This window comes from Triticum dicoccoides, chromosome 1A (assembly GCF_002162155.2).
Source record: "Triticum dicoccoides isolate Atlit2015 ecotype Zavitan chromosome 1A, WEW_v2.0, whole genome shotgun sequence".
NCBI lineage: Eukaryota > Viridiplantae > Streptophyta > Magnoliopsida > Poales > Poaceae > Triticum > Triticum dicoccoides.
This window is the reverse complement of record NC_041380.1, coordinates 200164058-200176891: the sequence shown is the minus strand read 5'-3', so window position 1 is coordinate 200176891 and position 12834 is coordinate 200164058.

Sequence of the window (12834 nt, the reverse complement as noted above, 5' to 3'; positions counted from 1 at the left end):
CGGGCCCAGATCCGGCCCGGGGCGGGCCGCGGATGGGCCATGCTGGCCGCAGCGAAGTGGGCACTGGGGGGGGGGGCGACGTGGCGCACGCGGAGTGGAGGAGGGCGGCGCTGGTTGCTGAGGTGGCACGAGCGGGTTGGTGGGGAGCGTCCCGCCGGTGGCGGCTGGTCCGTTGGACTGCGCCAAGTGGCGAGATGGGAGCGGTGCGGCACGGAATCTGAGGAGGGGGAGGCTAGAGGTAGGGGAAGGGGTCTAGATTGCCCAAAATGGACTATGGGTGTCCATAGAGGTTTTGGGGTTAGGAGGGGTTTCCGGACCCTCGGATCATGATCGGATGGCACCGGTCGAGAGTGGGGGTTGGACCTAGGTGGGGTTAGAGGGCTGTGCAGATGGGTTGGACTGAGAGGAAAGAGCATGAATGCAGCCCGGCGACTGTTTCTGTAGATCGAAAACGTCCGACATTAGACCGGCTATATTGCCGCTATAAGTTTAATGGTTGGGCTATCAAACGAGCTCCGAACGCGATGAAACTTGGCAGGCGGCCTACCTACAACCTAACAAGACCACATGCCAACTTTCAACCCAATCCGAGAACATTTTCCGGACACTTATAAAATAATATTTCGGACAAGCCGCTGGTGCGTGCAAGTGTGTCTGGGCTCAGAACGGACAACTAAAGGAACGAGGAGACCCGGACGGATGCAAGTTTTGAAAACATGATGATGCAATGCACATGCTGACATGGCAAGATGCGACACACAAGCAAATGACAAGGCAACAACAATGAAATAACTAGAAGACACCTGGCACGTCGGTCTCGGAGCGTTACAACACTCCACCACTACGAGAGTATCTCGTCCCATGATCTAGGATGGCACCGGAGGGAAAATGGAAGAGGAAGAGAAGAGGTAAAACTAAGTTGCTTCTTTGACAAACGAGTGAAACCAACGAACCTTGATAGGTTAGTCAATTTCGAGAAAAGAATACAATGGAGATGAACAAAGTTGAAAACACTCCATTAGAAAAGAGGAACAAGGAACATTACTAGAACCTTGTAGGTTGAAAGCCATAAGAAAAAGGTTGCAATGGACAGGAAGTACATGCAAGCACTCCGGTTGAAACAGGATGTAAAGGAACGAGAAGGATCAATTATGACAACACTCCGGTTGGAAAATGGAAGGCAAAAATATGAACTTGGCCAAATGAAAGGACTTGGATGAGACTCCGGTTAGAAAAGGAATGATACCCACAACACCCCGGTTAAAACAAGACAGAGAAGGAATAAGAATGATATAATTTAGACAATGCTCCGATTGAAAAGAGATGCAAGACTTGATAAGATGGAAAGAACTTGAGCAGAGGACACCACAATCCGGTTAAATGGATAAGCAAAGGAAAGAAAATGATCCTCACCATTCGAGATGATGAGAGAAAAGAGCAACATCACAAAGCCTCTGGAAGAAATGAGAGGATGGAATGGAATGAACGGAGGAGAAAACAATTTCTTCTACCTCGAATGAGCTTGAAAGCATCTTTAGGAGAAGGGTCGAACATAGTTGTTGGAAAACCAACAATGAAAAGAGTAAGCTTATTGTGGGCTTATGGAGAACATCTGGAAACTATGAGGTGAAATTCCGCCACTAACGGAAATAATAGATTGGATTGATATCAACAAGGAGACGATAAGCTTATTTCACTGGGAGGACAAATGAAGAACTTGGGTCATTTATAAGCACCATAAATAGCAACAATCCTCAGGGAAAACTTTAGGTGAAATATAACCCAAGATAATTCCGATAAAAGGATTGATTGGTTGAAAAAATCCCTTGAGCGAAGAGAAAATGATGGATTTAAATATGTCACTCTTTGAAAACTTGTGAATCATGAAACCCGAAGGGAAATTATCAAGAATGATATAACACCACCTCAAATGATAAGGTAGAAAGAATTGCACTTCCAAATGCAAGATAAAGAATGCTTGAACTCCTCAAAACAAAACATGTGTTGAGCACCATGTTTATTTTAGAGTATAGCTTGGCGTATCATAACTCCGATAAAAATCTTGAAGAACAAATCGAAAATGAAAGGAAACCTTGACGAACCACCATGTAGAGCCTCCATGAAGAACTCCGGTAACAAAACGATGATAATAAGAAAGAGAAGTTGAAAACACAAGGTGAAGCCTTGTAATGATTTAGATGGATCTTCGTGATGATGAGAGCTTGGAACTCCGAGAAAAGAAAAGATGAAACAATTGAGACCGAGAATTTATTCATCGTGAACAAACTTCGGAAGAATGAATCCATCATTTGGATGAAGCAATAATAAGAATTATGTTATGCGTATCCTTCACCAATTTAGATTGATGACAAGCAATAGATTTGGCATACTACTTATTCTCGTAGAAAGGATTAAGATAGATATTGCACAAACATGGGAAGGTCTTCAATGAACCACCGGTAGGATTGAAACAATGGATAAATTAATATGATAAAGAAGGAAGAGAAATCTTGAATGAACCATCGTAAGAATTGAAAATGAAAGTAGCAAAGGCACAATTCACCGGGAAGACTTGGATAACGAATGAAGATACTTGAGGGGATTTGATACAAGAGAATGAAGAGATCATGAGCTGATTAGAGAATACCTGAATGAAGCACCGGTAAGATTTGGAGAATGAGAGTTGAAAGCTCAGAATGAATAAATCTTCTGAAATGATAGCCTTCGAAGAATCAAACTAACAAAGGTTCCTGAAATGCTCCGAATGGTTGAAAAGAATTCTCACAATGGAAAACAATTATGAGAGGATGACATCAAGGTTGAACCATGAATCTTGAAGAGAATGGAGCAAGATTTAAGAGAAACTGTTCTTCGGTCTTCAAATCTGAGAATGACGACGAGAAACACCACCATGATTTGTTGAGGCACTCCGGAATGAAAATTAGAAAGGTTGAACCAACGATGAAAAGAATTTGAAAGATCTTGGAGAAAGACATATGACTGATGATAATTCATTCTTATGTCAAACTTTAGAAGATTTGAGAATATCTCTGAGAAAATAGAAGAGTCAGGTAAGATCCTGGGAAAAGACCTCTGGGTTAGGGCCCACTCAAAAGATACACCGTTGAATGATTTAAAGGAAGATTGTGCTGGTTGAATTAAATTTGAATGAGATAACAACCTCGAAATAGGTTGAACAGACCTTGAATGAAAAGACGAGCCTTCTGAGATATCTTCAGCACTCCCGAACAAATGAATAGCGAGAGGTGAATGATTATGAGGTGCACCGGCATGAGAAGGTATTTGAAACAAGGAAAAATGATATGATCAACAAAGCTTGAATTGGATCCACCGGAGAAGAAAAGAGAAAGAAGAATGATAACTTGTAGAGCATCTTCATGAGAATCACTGGATAAGAATATTGATGGAAAAGAATGGAGAGACTTCTCATCAATAACATGATAGTTGACTAAGAAATCTGAATCCTTGAAGAAAAATGGGTGGGTGGGCGGTAAAACAAAGGCAACTTGGGGACATATGAAACGAACAACATTGGGAAAAACCTAGAGGTGATCTTGCGGATGGGGAAAATGATAGGATCATCTTGAAGAGAATCACACTGGTTAGAATGAATTGACATAACAATCTCGATGATCATGATGTATTAGCATCCACATAGAAATGTGAGAACATCGCTTAGGAAAGGTATGGAATCAACATTTGACTTTGAATCAACTCGAATACCACCACTCAAAATAAAACAAAGGATTGGCTTGCAGAATAAGCCAGAAACAAACATATGATAGATCCCATATCGTATCATGTGTCTGTTGGAAGGATATCCTACGTGATACTTGAATTCCCACTTATAAACTCCCGAAACTTTCTGGTTATGCAATCAGGTGTTGGGGATACAGGGGAAGCATAATATCTCACCCAAAACTAGCAAATCCTACATCCAGTTGTATCCATCCTTCAACACATAACCAAGAAACCTTCAGAAATCATTTACCTCAACCTTCGAAAAGCATCTATTATATGAGTTGCGGCAATACTCCCGAACTCCTGCCCCAGTACTAGGTGGCGTCGAGGTTATCTCACCAACAACTACATAAAAGAGATTTTCAATGTCGGCGAAACTCAGGTATTCCAGAACTACACGATAAAATTGTGATGACAACACCTTGGAGCTCAACTCCCCGGGACACTGCCACAACCACTAAATGTCAGGAGGCACCAAGAACAATGTTCTCGCCACAAAACCATCGAACGATTCCAAGATACTCGCGCGATCCTAATTTTTTTCATGAAATTTGAGGAGAGAAGAGTCAAAACTCTACGTCAGGAGGGCTCACCAGAGCGACGAAGGGACTTAGGAGTAAAAATATTTAATCTTGCTATTTATCTAGCCTGGGAGCTCGAAGTAGAACAAGTTTTTAGTCACCATGATTTTTCTGAACTTGAGAGAGTATGAGATACCACTAGAGCATTTACTGGTTTTGCTTCTGTTTGGTGGAGTGTACATTGTAAGAAAAACATTGATAACCAACCCACAACTTGGAAAGATTTGAAATATGTATTGAGACAACAATTTTTCCCTCCTTACTATCATCGTGAATTGCTTCGCAAATTTGAACAATTTAAACAAGGCAACAACACTGTTCTTGCTTAGTACCAAGAGTTCAAATCTTATATGCATCATTGTGACATAGAAGAATCTGAGGATGATACAATGAATAGATTTCTTGGTGGTTTGAACCATGATATTCAGGCAAGATTTCAGTATATTCCTTGTTGCATTACTGGTATGTATGTTCGTGTTTGTACCTTTGAGAGACAGATACGGGAGGATGCATTGGGTGACAACAACAACTACTATTCCAGTTCATGCTCACCACCACCGGTTGGTTCCTCCACCGTTGCACCTACTAGAGCAGCCCCACCTCGGATTGTGAGCGCGACATCATCTCAAGAGTATGGGACATTGTCAATGTCCGTACCTACATCAGCTACGTCTTTGCGACAAGGTAACAATAAAGGTATTGATGATATAACTTCACATGAGAATGATGCATGCCTAGTTAACTTGAATGCATCATGTGTTGAGTTACCTGTTGATTTGAGCACACCTATTTTAGAGAATCTTTTTACTGTCATGAATGCGGCATGTGATCAAATAACTGAAATACCAACAATTTTGAGTGCACCCATTGAATTAACTGTTGATGCAAAAGAACCAATGTATAATCATTTTGATATGACCTCTAATCTTGGTGATGATTCTATATCCAATCACTTATTGCATGTTTGCTTATTTAAGCATGTTTTAGCATGTAAATTTGATGCAAGTAAGGTTTATTCACCAATGTTGGGATGGTTTAATGATGAACATTGTCAATCTTTTGAAATGAATAAGAGCTTCACTTATATGTGCAAACTGAGTTGCAATATTTTCATGCCTTCTATTTTTTGTGATAATTTTTTGGCTTTAGATTTTATGAACTATGAAAGTTACTCATGTATACATGTGTCACATGTGCAAAAATCAAGGGAAGTAAAAATGGATGACATATACATATACACCATGTACACCTTGTCTCTTTTGTTAGCCACATTTTAGATTAAGCAACGCCAAGGACGGCTTTGTTTTCAAGAAGGGGAGGTTGATGAGGACATGACTACCTTGGATACGACCAAACATATTGCATACATGCATATTTGTCAGGTGATTTCTAGTGCAAACTATTCAATAATCTATTTATGTTATCCAAAACAAAAATACTTCACACACTTTTGTGTTTTGTCTAATTGTAGGTGTATGGGACATTTGTACAATGCACATATGATGATAAGGGAAAAGTAGAACTTTATGTTCTGTTCAAAAAGTCCTCTCACGTCACTTTTGGGCCAAGAGAAGATAGAGTCCAAGTCTCTCACGTTCTGGATTCAGATTCGGACTGCACAGACATACGTGACTCAAAACGTCAAAAAAAATTTCATACGGACTCCAAATTGGGTGATTCTTTTTTTTCTTGGAAAGTCGATTTCGTGCTCTTGTGGCAATGACAAGGCATGGAGAGGAGAAGGGTTCAAATACCATAACACACAATAGTTTGAAACGTTGTTGTCTTAATGCCGTAAATGAGAGCAGAGGCGAGAACATGGGATTGTATCGATCTGATCAATGGGGTCGCTTGCCTGATGGAGTTGTTGTAGGGTACTGCCCTTCAGTTGGATACTCGGAGATATCCTTGGAGGCAGAACCTACCACGAAGGACACACAGAACATAATCAACACATGGCAATATGCAACAATATGATGCATGCTATGACATGGCAAAATGATGTGTCCTACCTAATGCAATGTGAAACAAGTTGAAATGGGTCCATTTGAATCAAAGATTCAAATGAAAGCTTAAGTTCTTATGCATAATAAGTGTATTAGCTTGTTTCACCTAAATAGCAGGTTAAAGGGTCTTGTCATGCATGAAACCACTACAGATGGATATATTGAATTTTTCTGATCATTTTTCATATATAATTTGTTTGATTTGGAGCTATGGTTGATTTTGTGTGATTTTTAGAAGTTTTGGCTATTTTCTGGAATTTCCTATATAAAAATAATTCCAGAAAATAAATAATTGCGTCAGCACTGTGTCACTTTGGCGTCAGCGAGTCAAAGGCGCCAGCCCAGTTCGAACCTGACTCGTGGGCCCCATCTATCAGTGTCTCAACTAACTAACATGATTAAGTTAACACTGACTAACTGTCAGTGGGGCCTGGGCCCGCATGTCAGTGACTTAAACTAACTGAAATTAGTTAGCACTAATCCTAACCTAACTAACGGGCCGGCCCCACCTATCATAGGCTCAGGGGAGTCAACCTGGGCCCACACGGGTCAAACGTGGTCAACTCGCCGGCGGCTTAACGCCGACAACAACAGACGTGGTGGAGGGGCTCGGGTTTGCGTCTCCGGCGACCATATCGACGGTGGAGAGCATCTACATGACGCGGGGAGCGAGCCGCGTAGTTTGGTGGTGGAAGTGGAGCTCGGGGAGGCCGGGAACGACGCTGGCGTCGACCTTGGTGGTCGCCGGAGCTCGGGTGAAGATGAACCCGAGGCTACGGGGCACGGCGAGGCACGTGGAGCGGTGCTACGGGCTGCTTGGGCTGCGATGAACGCGATGGCGTGCTCGGAATCGAGCCAGCATGGCTGTGGCCACGACGGCGATGTGCAGAGGCGGCAGCGCATGCGGGCGACCTCGGTGTGGTCGTTGTGGTGCACAAGAAGGCAAACCGGAAGGATGGGGAGGTGCAGCAGCTCACGGCGATGACGTAGGAGTAGACGGCGCGGTCGGGGACGAGCTGATGCGTTAGCGACGGTGAAGGGGATCTGCGGCGGTGCTCGGTGAAGTCGAGCTCGAAGAAGACGAAGCAGGGTGCGCGAGCGCTCGGGGCTCGGGCTGCTCGACGGAGAGGACGGTGGCGGAGCTCGTGGACACGGCGAGGCGGCGCGAGGACGAGGTGGACGTGAGAACTGAAGGAAATATGCCCTAGAGGCAATAATAAAGTTATTATTTATTTCCTTATTTCATGATAAATGTTTATTATTCATGCTAGAATTGTATTAACCAGAAACATAATACATGTGTGAATACATAGACAAACAGAGTGTCACTAGTATGCCTCTACTTGACTAGCTCGTTGATCAAAGATGGTTATGTTTCCTAACCATAGACATGAGTTGTCATTTGATTAACGGGATCACATCATTAGGTGAATGATCTGATTGACATGACCCATTCCATTATCTTAGCACCCGATCGTTTAGTATGTTGCTATTGCTTTCTTCATGACTTATACATGTTCCTATGACTATGAGATTATGCAACTCCCGTTTGCCGGAGGAACACTTTGTGTGCTACCAAACATCACAACGTAACTGGGTGATTATAAAGGTGCTCTACAGGTGTCTCCAAAGGTACATGTTGGGTTGGCGTATTTCGAGATTAGGATTTGTCACTCCGATTGTCGGAGAGGTATCTCTGGGCCCTCTCGGTAATGCACATCACTTAAGCCTTGCAAGCATTGCAACTAATGAGTTAGTTGCGAGATGATGTATTACGGAACGAGTAAAGAGACTTGCCGGTAACGAGATTGAACTAGGTATTGGATACCGACGATCGAATCCCGGGCAAGTAACATACCGATGACAAAGGGAACAACGTATGTTGTTATGCGGTCTGACCAATAAAGATCTTCGTAGAATATGTAGGAGCCAATATGAGCATCCAGGTTCCGCTATTGGTTATTGACCAGAGACATGTCTCAGTCATATCTACATTGTTCTCGAACCGTAGGGTCCGCACGCTTAAGGTTTCGATGACAGTTATATTATGAGTTTATGAGTTTTGATGTACCGAAGGAGTTCGGAGTCCCGGATGGGATCGGGGACATGACGAGGAGTCTCGAAATGGTCGAGACGTAAAGATCGATATATTGGACAACTATATTCGGACATCGGAAAGGTTCCGAGTGATTCGGGTATTTTTCGGAGTACCGGAGAGTTACGGGAATTCGCCGGGGAGTATATGGGCCTTATTGGGCCATACGGGAATTGAGGAGAGAGGCCAAAAGGAAGGAGGCCTGCGCCCCCCCTCTGGTCCGAATTGGACAAGGGGCGCAGCCCCCTTTTCCTTCTTCCTCTCCCCCTCTTTCCCCTTCTCCTACTCCAACAAGGAAGGAGGGAGTCATACTCCCGGTGGGAGTAGGACTCCCCTTGGCGCGCCCCCTCCTAGGCCGACCGCCCCTCCCTATTGCTCCTTTATATACGAGGGCAGGGGGGCACCCCATGACACACAAGTTGATCTTCATGATCGTTCCTTAGCCGTGTGCGGTGCCCCCTCCACCATATTCCACCTCGGTCATATTGTAGCGGTGCTTAGGCGAAGCCCTGCGACAGTTGAACATCAAGATAGTCACCACGCCGTCATGCTGACGGAACTCCTCCCCGAAGCTTTGCTGGATCGGAGCCCGGGGAGCGTCATCGAGCTGAACGTGTGCCAAGAACTCGGAGATGCCGGAGTAACGGTGCTTGGATCGGTCGGATCGTGAAGACGTACGACTACATCAACCGCGTTGTGCTAACGCTTCCGCAGTCGGTCTACAAGGGTACGTAGATCACACTTTCCCCTCTCGTTGCTATGCATCACCATGATCTTGCGTGTGCGTAGGATTTTTTTTGAAAGTACTACGAAACCCAACAAGAACTACGGTGGCGTGGCTGCAGCAGCGTTGGCTGTGGCTTCGGGGGAGCGAGGGAGAGAGCAGGGGGGAGGAATGAGGTGTCCAGGGGGTCGGGGCGGTGCCGCGGAGGTGTTTCGAGGCGTCGCGCTGGCGCGGGGGACGGCAGGCAGGCAGGGAGGTGGCGTGGCAATCTCGGCGGCGGCACGGTGTCCTCCTCTGCCTACTGGCAGAGGTAGGTGATGACTGGCACGGGCCAGATTGGCCGGGCCAGCCAGGTAAGTGGCCTGTGGCCTTTCTCTCTCTCTCTCTCTTTTTCTGTTTTGTTTTCTTTTTCTATTTTTCTGTAACTGTTGGGCTTTATTAAAAATAGCTAGGCACTTACAAAAATCCTGAAAATAATCATAGGCTCTGTTTAGATTATTTCCAACAGCCCACACTTATTTCCATAATTATTTGAGCATTTAAATTATTTTATAGCATTTAAATGCCCAAATTCAAATACTTATGATTTAATTAAAAGAATCTAGAATGTCCAAGAAAAGAGTGCACCATTTTTGCCTGGGGTTTTAGCCCAATCCAGAAATGATGAACATTTTGTGAAGGGCATTTTGGGTTCATTGAAAATAATTTTAGTAAACCCTAGTTGTTTCCAGGGGGCGTGCTGGGGGTTCTATTATCCCCATTTTAAGTTTCTGTAAAAGTAAACATGATGCAACACTCTAATGCATGAACTAGCTAGGGTGTGACAACTTACCCCCACTCAAAAGAATCTCGTCCCGAGATTTAGGATCCTCCGGGAAGAAGGTGGGGTACTCGAGTCGAAGACGATCCTCCCTTTCCCAAGTGGCTTCCTTTTCGGAATGGTGTGACCATTGAACCTTGAGAAACTTGATGTTATGGCGTCGAGTGGTACGCTCGGCTTGATCAAGGATACGAACGGGATATTCCCGATATGAGAGGTTATCTTGTAGATCAAGCATTTCGTGGTCCACTCCACGGATAGGATCCGCGAAGCAACGCCTGAGTTGAGCAACGTGGAAGACATCGTGGACTCTGGAGAGATGCGGAGGTAGTTCCAATTGGTAGGCAACTTCTCCTTGTTTGGCAAGAATGCGAAAGGGTCCAATGTAACGAGGAGCCAATTTTCCTTTGATACCGAAACGATGGGTTCCCTTTAACGGAGTAACCTGAAGGTAAGCCTTCTCGCCGACTTCATAAGTCATGAGCTTATGTTTACGATCATATTGGCTCTTTTGACGAGATTGGGCTGGATTCAATTTCTCACGAATAACGCGAACCTGCTCTTCTGCTTCCTGAATCATATCAGGACCAAAGAGTTGTCTTTCCCTGGTTTCTGACCAGTTAAGAGGCGTTCGACATTTTCGTCCATAGAGAACTTCGAAAGGAGCTTTGCCAAGCTAGCTTGATAACTATTGTTATAAGCGAACTCCGTGAATGGAAGGCATTTCTCCCCACCCATTCCGAATGAGATGACAGAAGCTCAGAGCATATCTTCCAGAATTTGATTGACTCGCTCTACTTGACCACTTGATTGAGGGTGGAAGGCGGTGCTAAAAGAGAGACGAGTTCCCATAGCATTTTGGAAACTTTCCCAAAATCGAGAGGTGAAGAGACTCCCACGGTTTGAGTTAATTTCCAATGGGACACCATGAAGAGACACTATTCGAGTTCCCATATAATTTAGCTAGCTGGCTAGCGGTGATACTCTCATGAACAGATAGAAAGTGGGCCACTTTGGAAAGACGATCGATTACGACGAAGATGGCGTTATTCCCTCTCTTAGTCCCGGGAAATCAAGTAATGAAATCAATACTGATTTTATCCCATTTCCACTTAGGAATAGCCAAAGGTTGAAGGGTGCCAGCAGGCCGTTGGTGCTCTGCTTTAACACGACGACAGACGTCGCAACTAGCAATATATTGAGCAATTTCTCTCTTCATCCTAGTCCATCAAAACCTCTGGCGTAGATCTTGATACATTTTAGTACTACCAGGATGAATGGTGAGAGGGGATTCATGAGCTTCCTTAAGAATCAACTGACATAGATGTTGTTTCTTGGGAACCACCTAGCGGTTCTCGAAGAATACAACACCTCGCTCATCCATGGAAAAACATTTAGCAACTCCGCTAGCAATGTTCTCCTTAATCCAGGATATGCCCTTATCACGCTTCTGGGAAGCTATGATTTGATCCGTAAGGTTAGGCTTCGCCACCAGGGTGGATAGGAATCCTCGAGGAACAATGTGAAGATTAAGCTTACGAAATTCCTCATGGAGAAGTGGTTGACTTTGTTGTAACATTAGGTTGTTACAATAAGATTTACGACTTAACGCATCAGCCATGACATTGGCTTTGCCCGGGGTGTAAGTTATTCCTAAATCGTAATCCGAGATTAACTCGACCCAACGTCTTTGCCTGAGATTCAAATCCAGTTGGGTGAAGATATATTTCAAACTTTGGTGATTAGTGAAGGTCTCGCAACAATTACCGAGAAGGTAATGTCACCAAGTTTTAAGTGCATGGACTACAGCTGCAAGCTCTAGATCATGTGTGGGATAATTTTCCTCATGTGGGTATAGTTGCCGTGAGGCATAGGCAATTACCTGATGATCTTGCATGAGTATGCAACCTATTCCTTGTCACGAGGCATCGCAATAGATAATAAAGTCCTTGGAGAAATCTGGTGGTACCAGTACGGGAGCATATGTCAGGCGACTTTTCAGTTCCTGAAAGATGAACTCGCACTATGGGGTCCCCTCGAACTTTTTATCTTTCTTGAGGAGTTCAGCTAGAGGTTTAGCAACCTTGGAGAAATTCTCGACGAAGCGGCAGCAATAACTCGCTAAGCCAAGGAAGCTCTGAACTTGCTTGACCGTCTTGGGTGGAGTCCAATCAAGGACGGCTTGAACTCGCTCAGGATTGACAGCAATACCCTTACCAGAGATTACATGGCCTAGATAGGTCACTTCTGGCAACCAAAATTCACCACTTGGAGAATTTGGCATAAAAGCGATGCTCTCGAAGTTTCGTCAATACCAGCCTTAGATGCTCGGCATGTTCCTCCTCACTCTTGGAGTAGATGAGTATATCATCGGGGTATACTACGACGAATTTATCCAAATACTCCATGAGGACTGAGTTCATTAACCGAGCGAAAGTGGCTGGGGCATTGGTTAAACAGAAGGACATGACGGTGTACTCGTATTGGCCATAACGAGTAACAAAGGCCGTTTTGGGAATGTCCCGGTTTCTGATTTTGATTTGATGGTAGCCCAACCTCAAATCCATCTTGGAAAAGACTGAGGATCCAGCGAGCTGATCATACAGATCGTTGATCCTAGGGAGCGGATACTTGTTCTTGATAGTGACCAAGTTGACAGGTCGGTAATCTACAACCATCCGATCCGTTCCATCCTTCTTCTTGACGAAGAGGACGGGGCAATCCCAAGGGGAGGAACTAGGATGGATGAAACCATTTTTCAAGGACTCATCGAGTTGGTTCTTAAGCTCGGCTAGTTCTAAGGGTGCCATCCTATAGGGTCTCCTAGAAATCGGAATGGTTCCTGG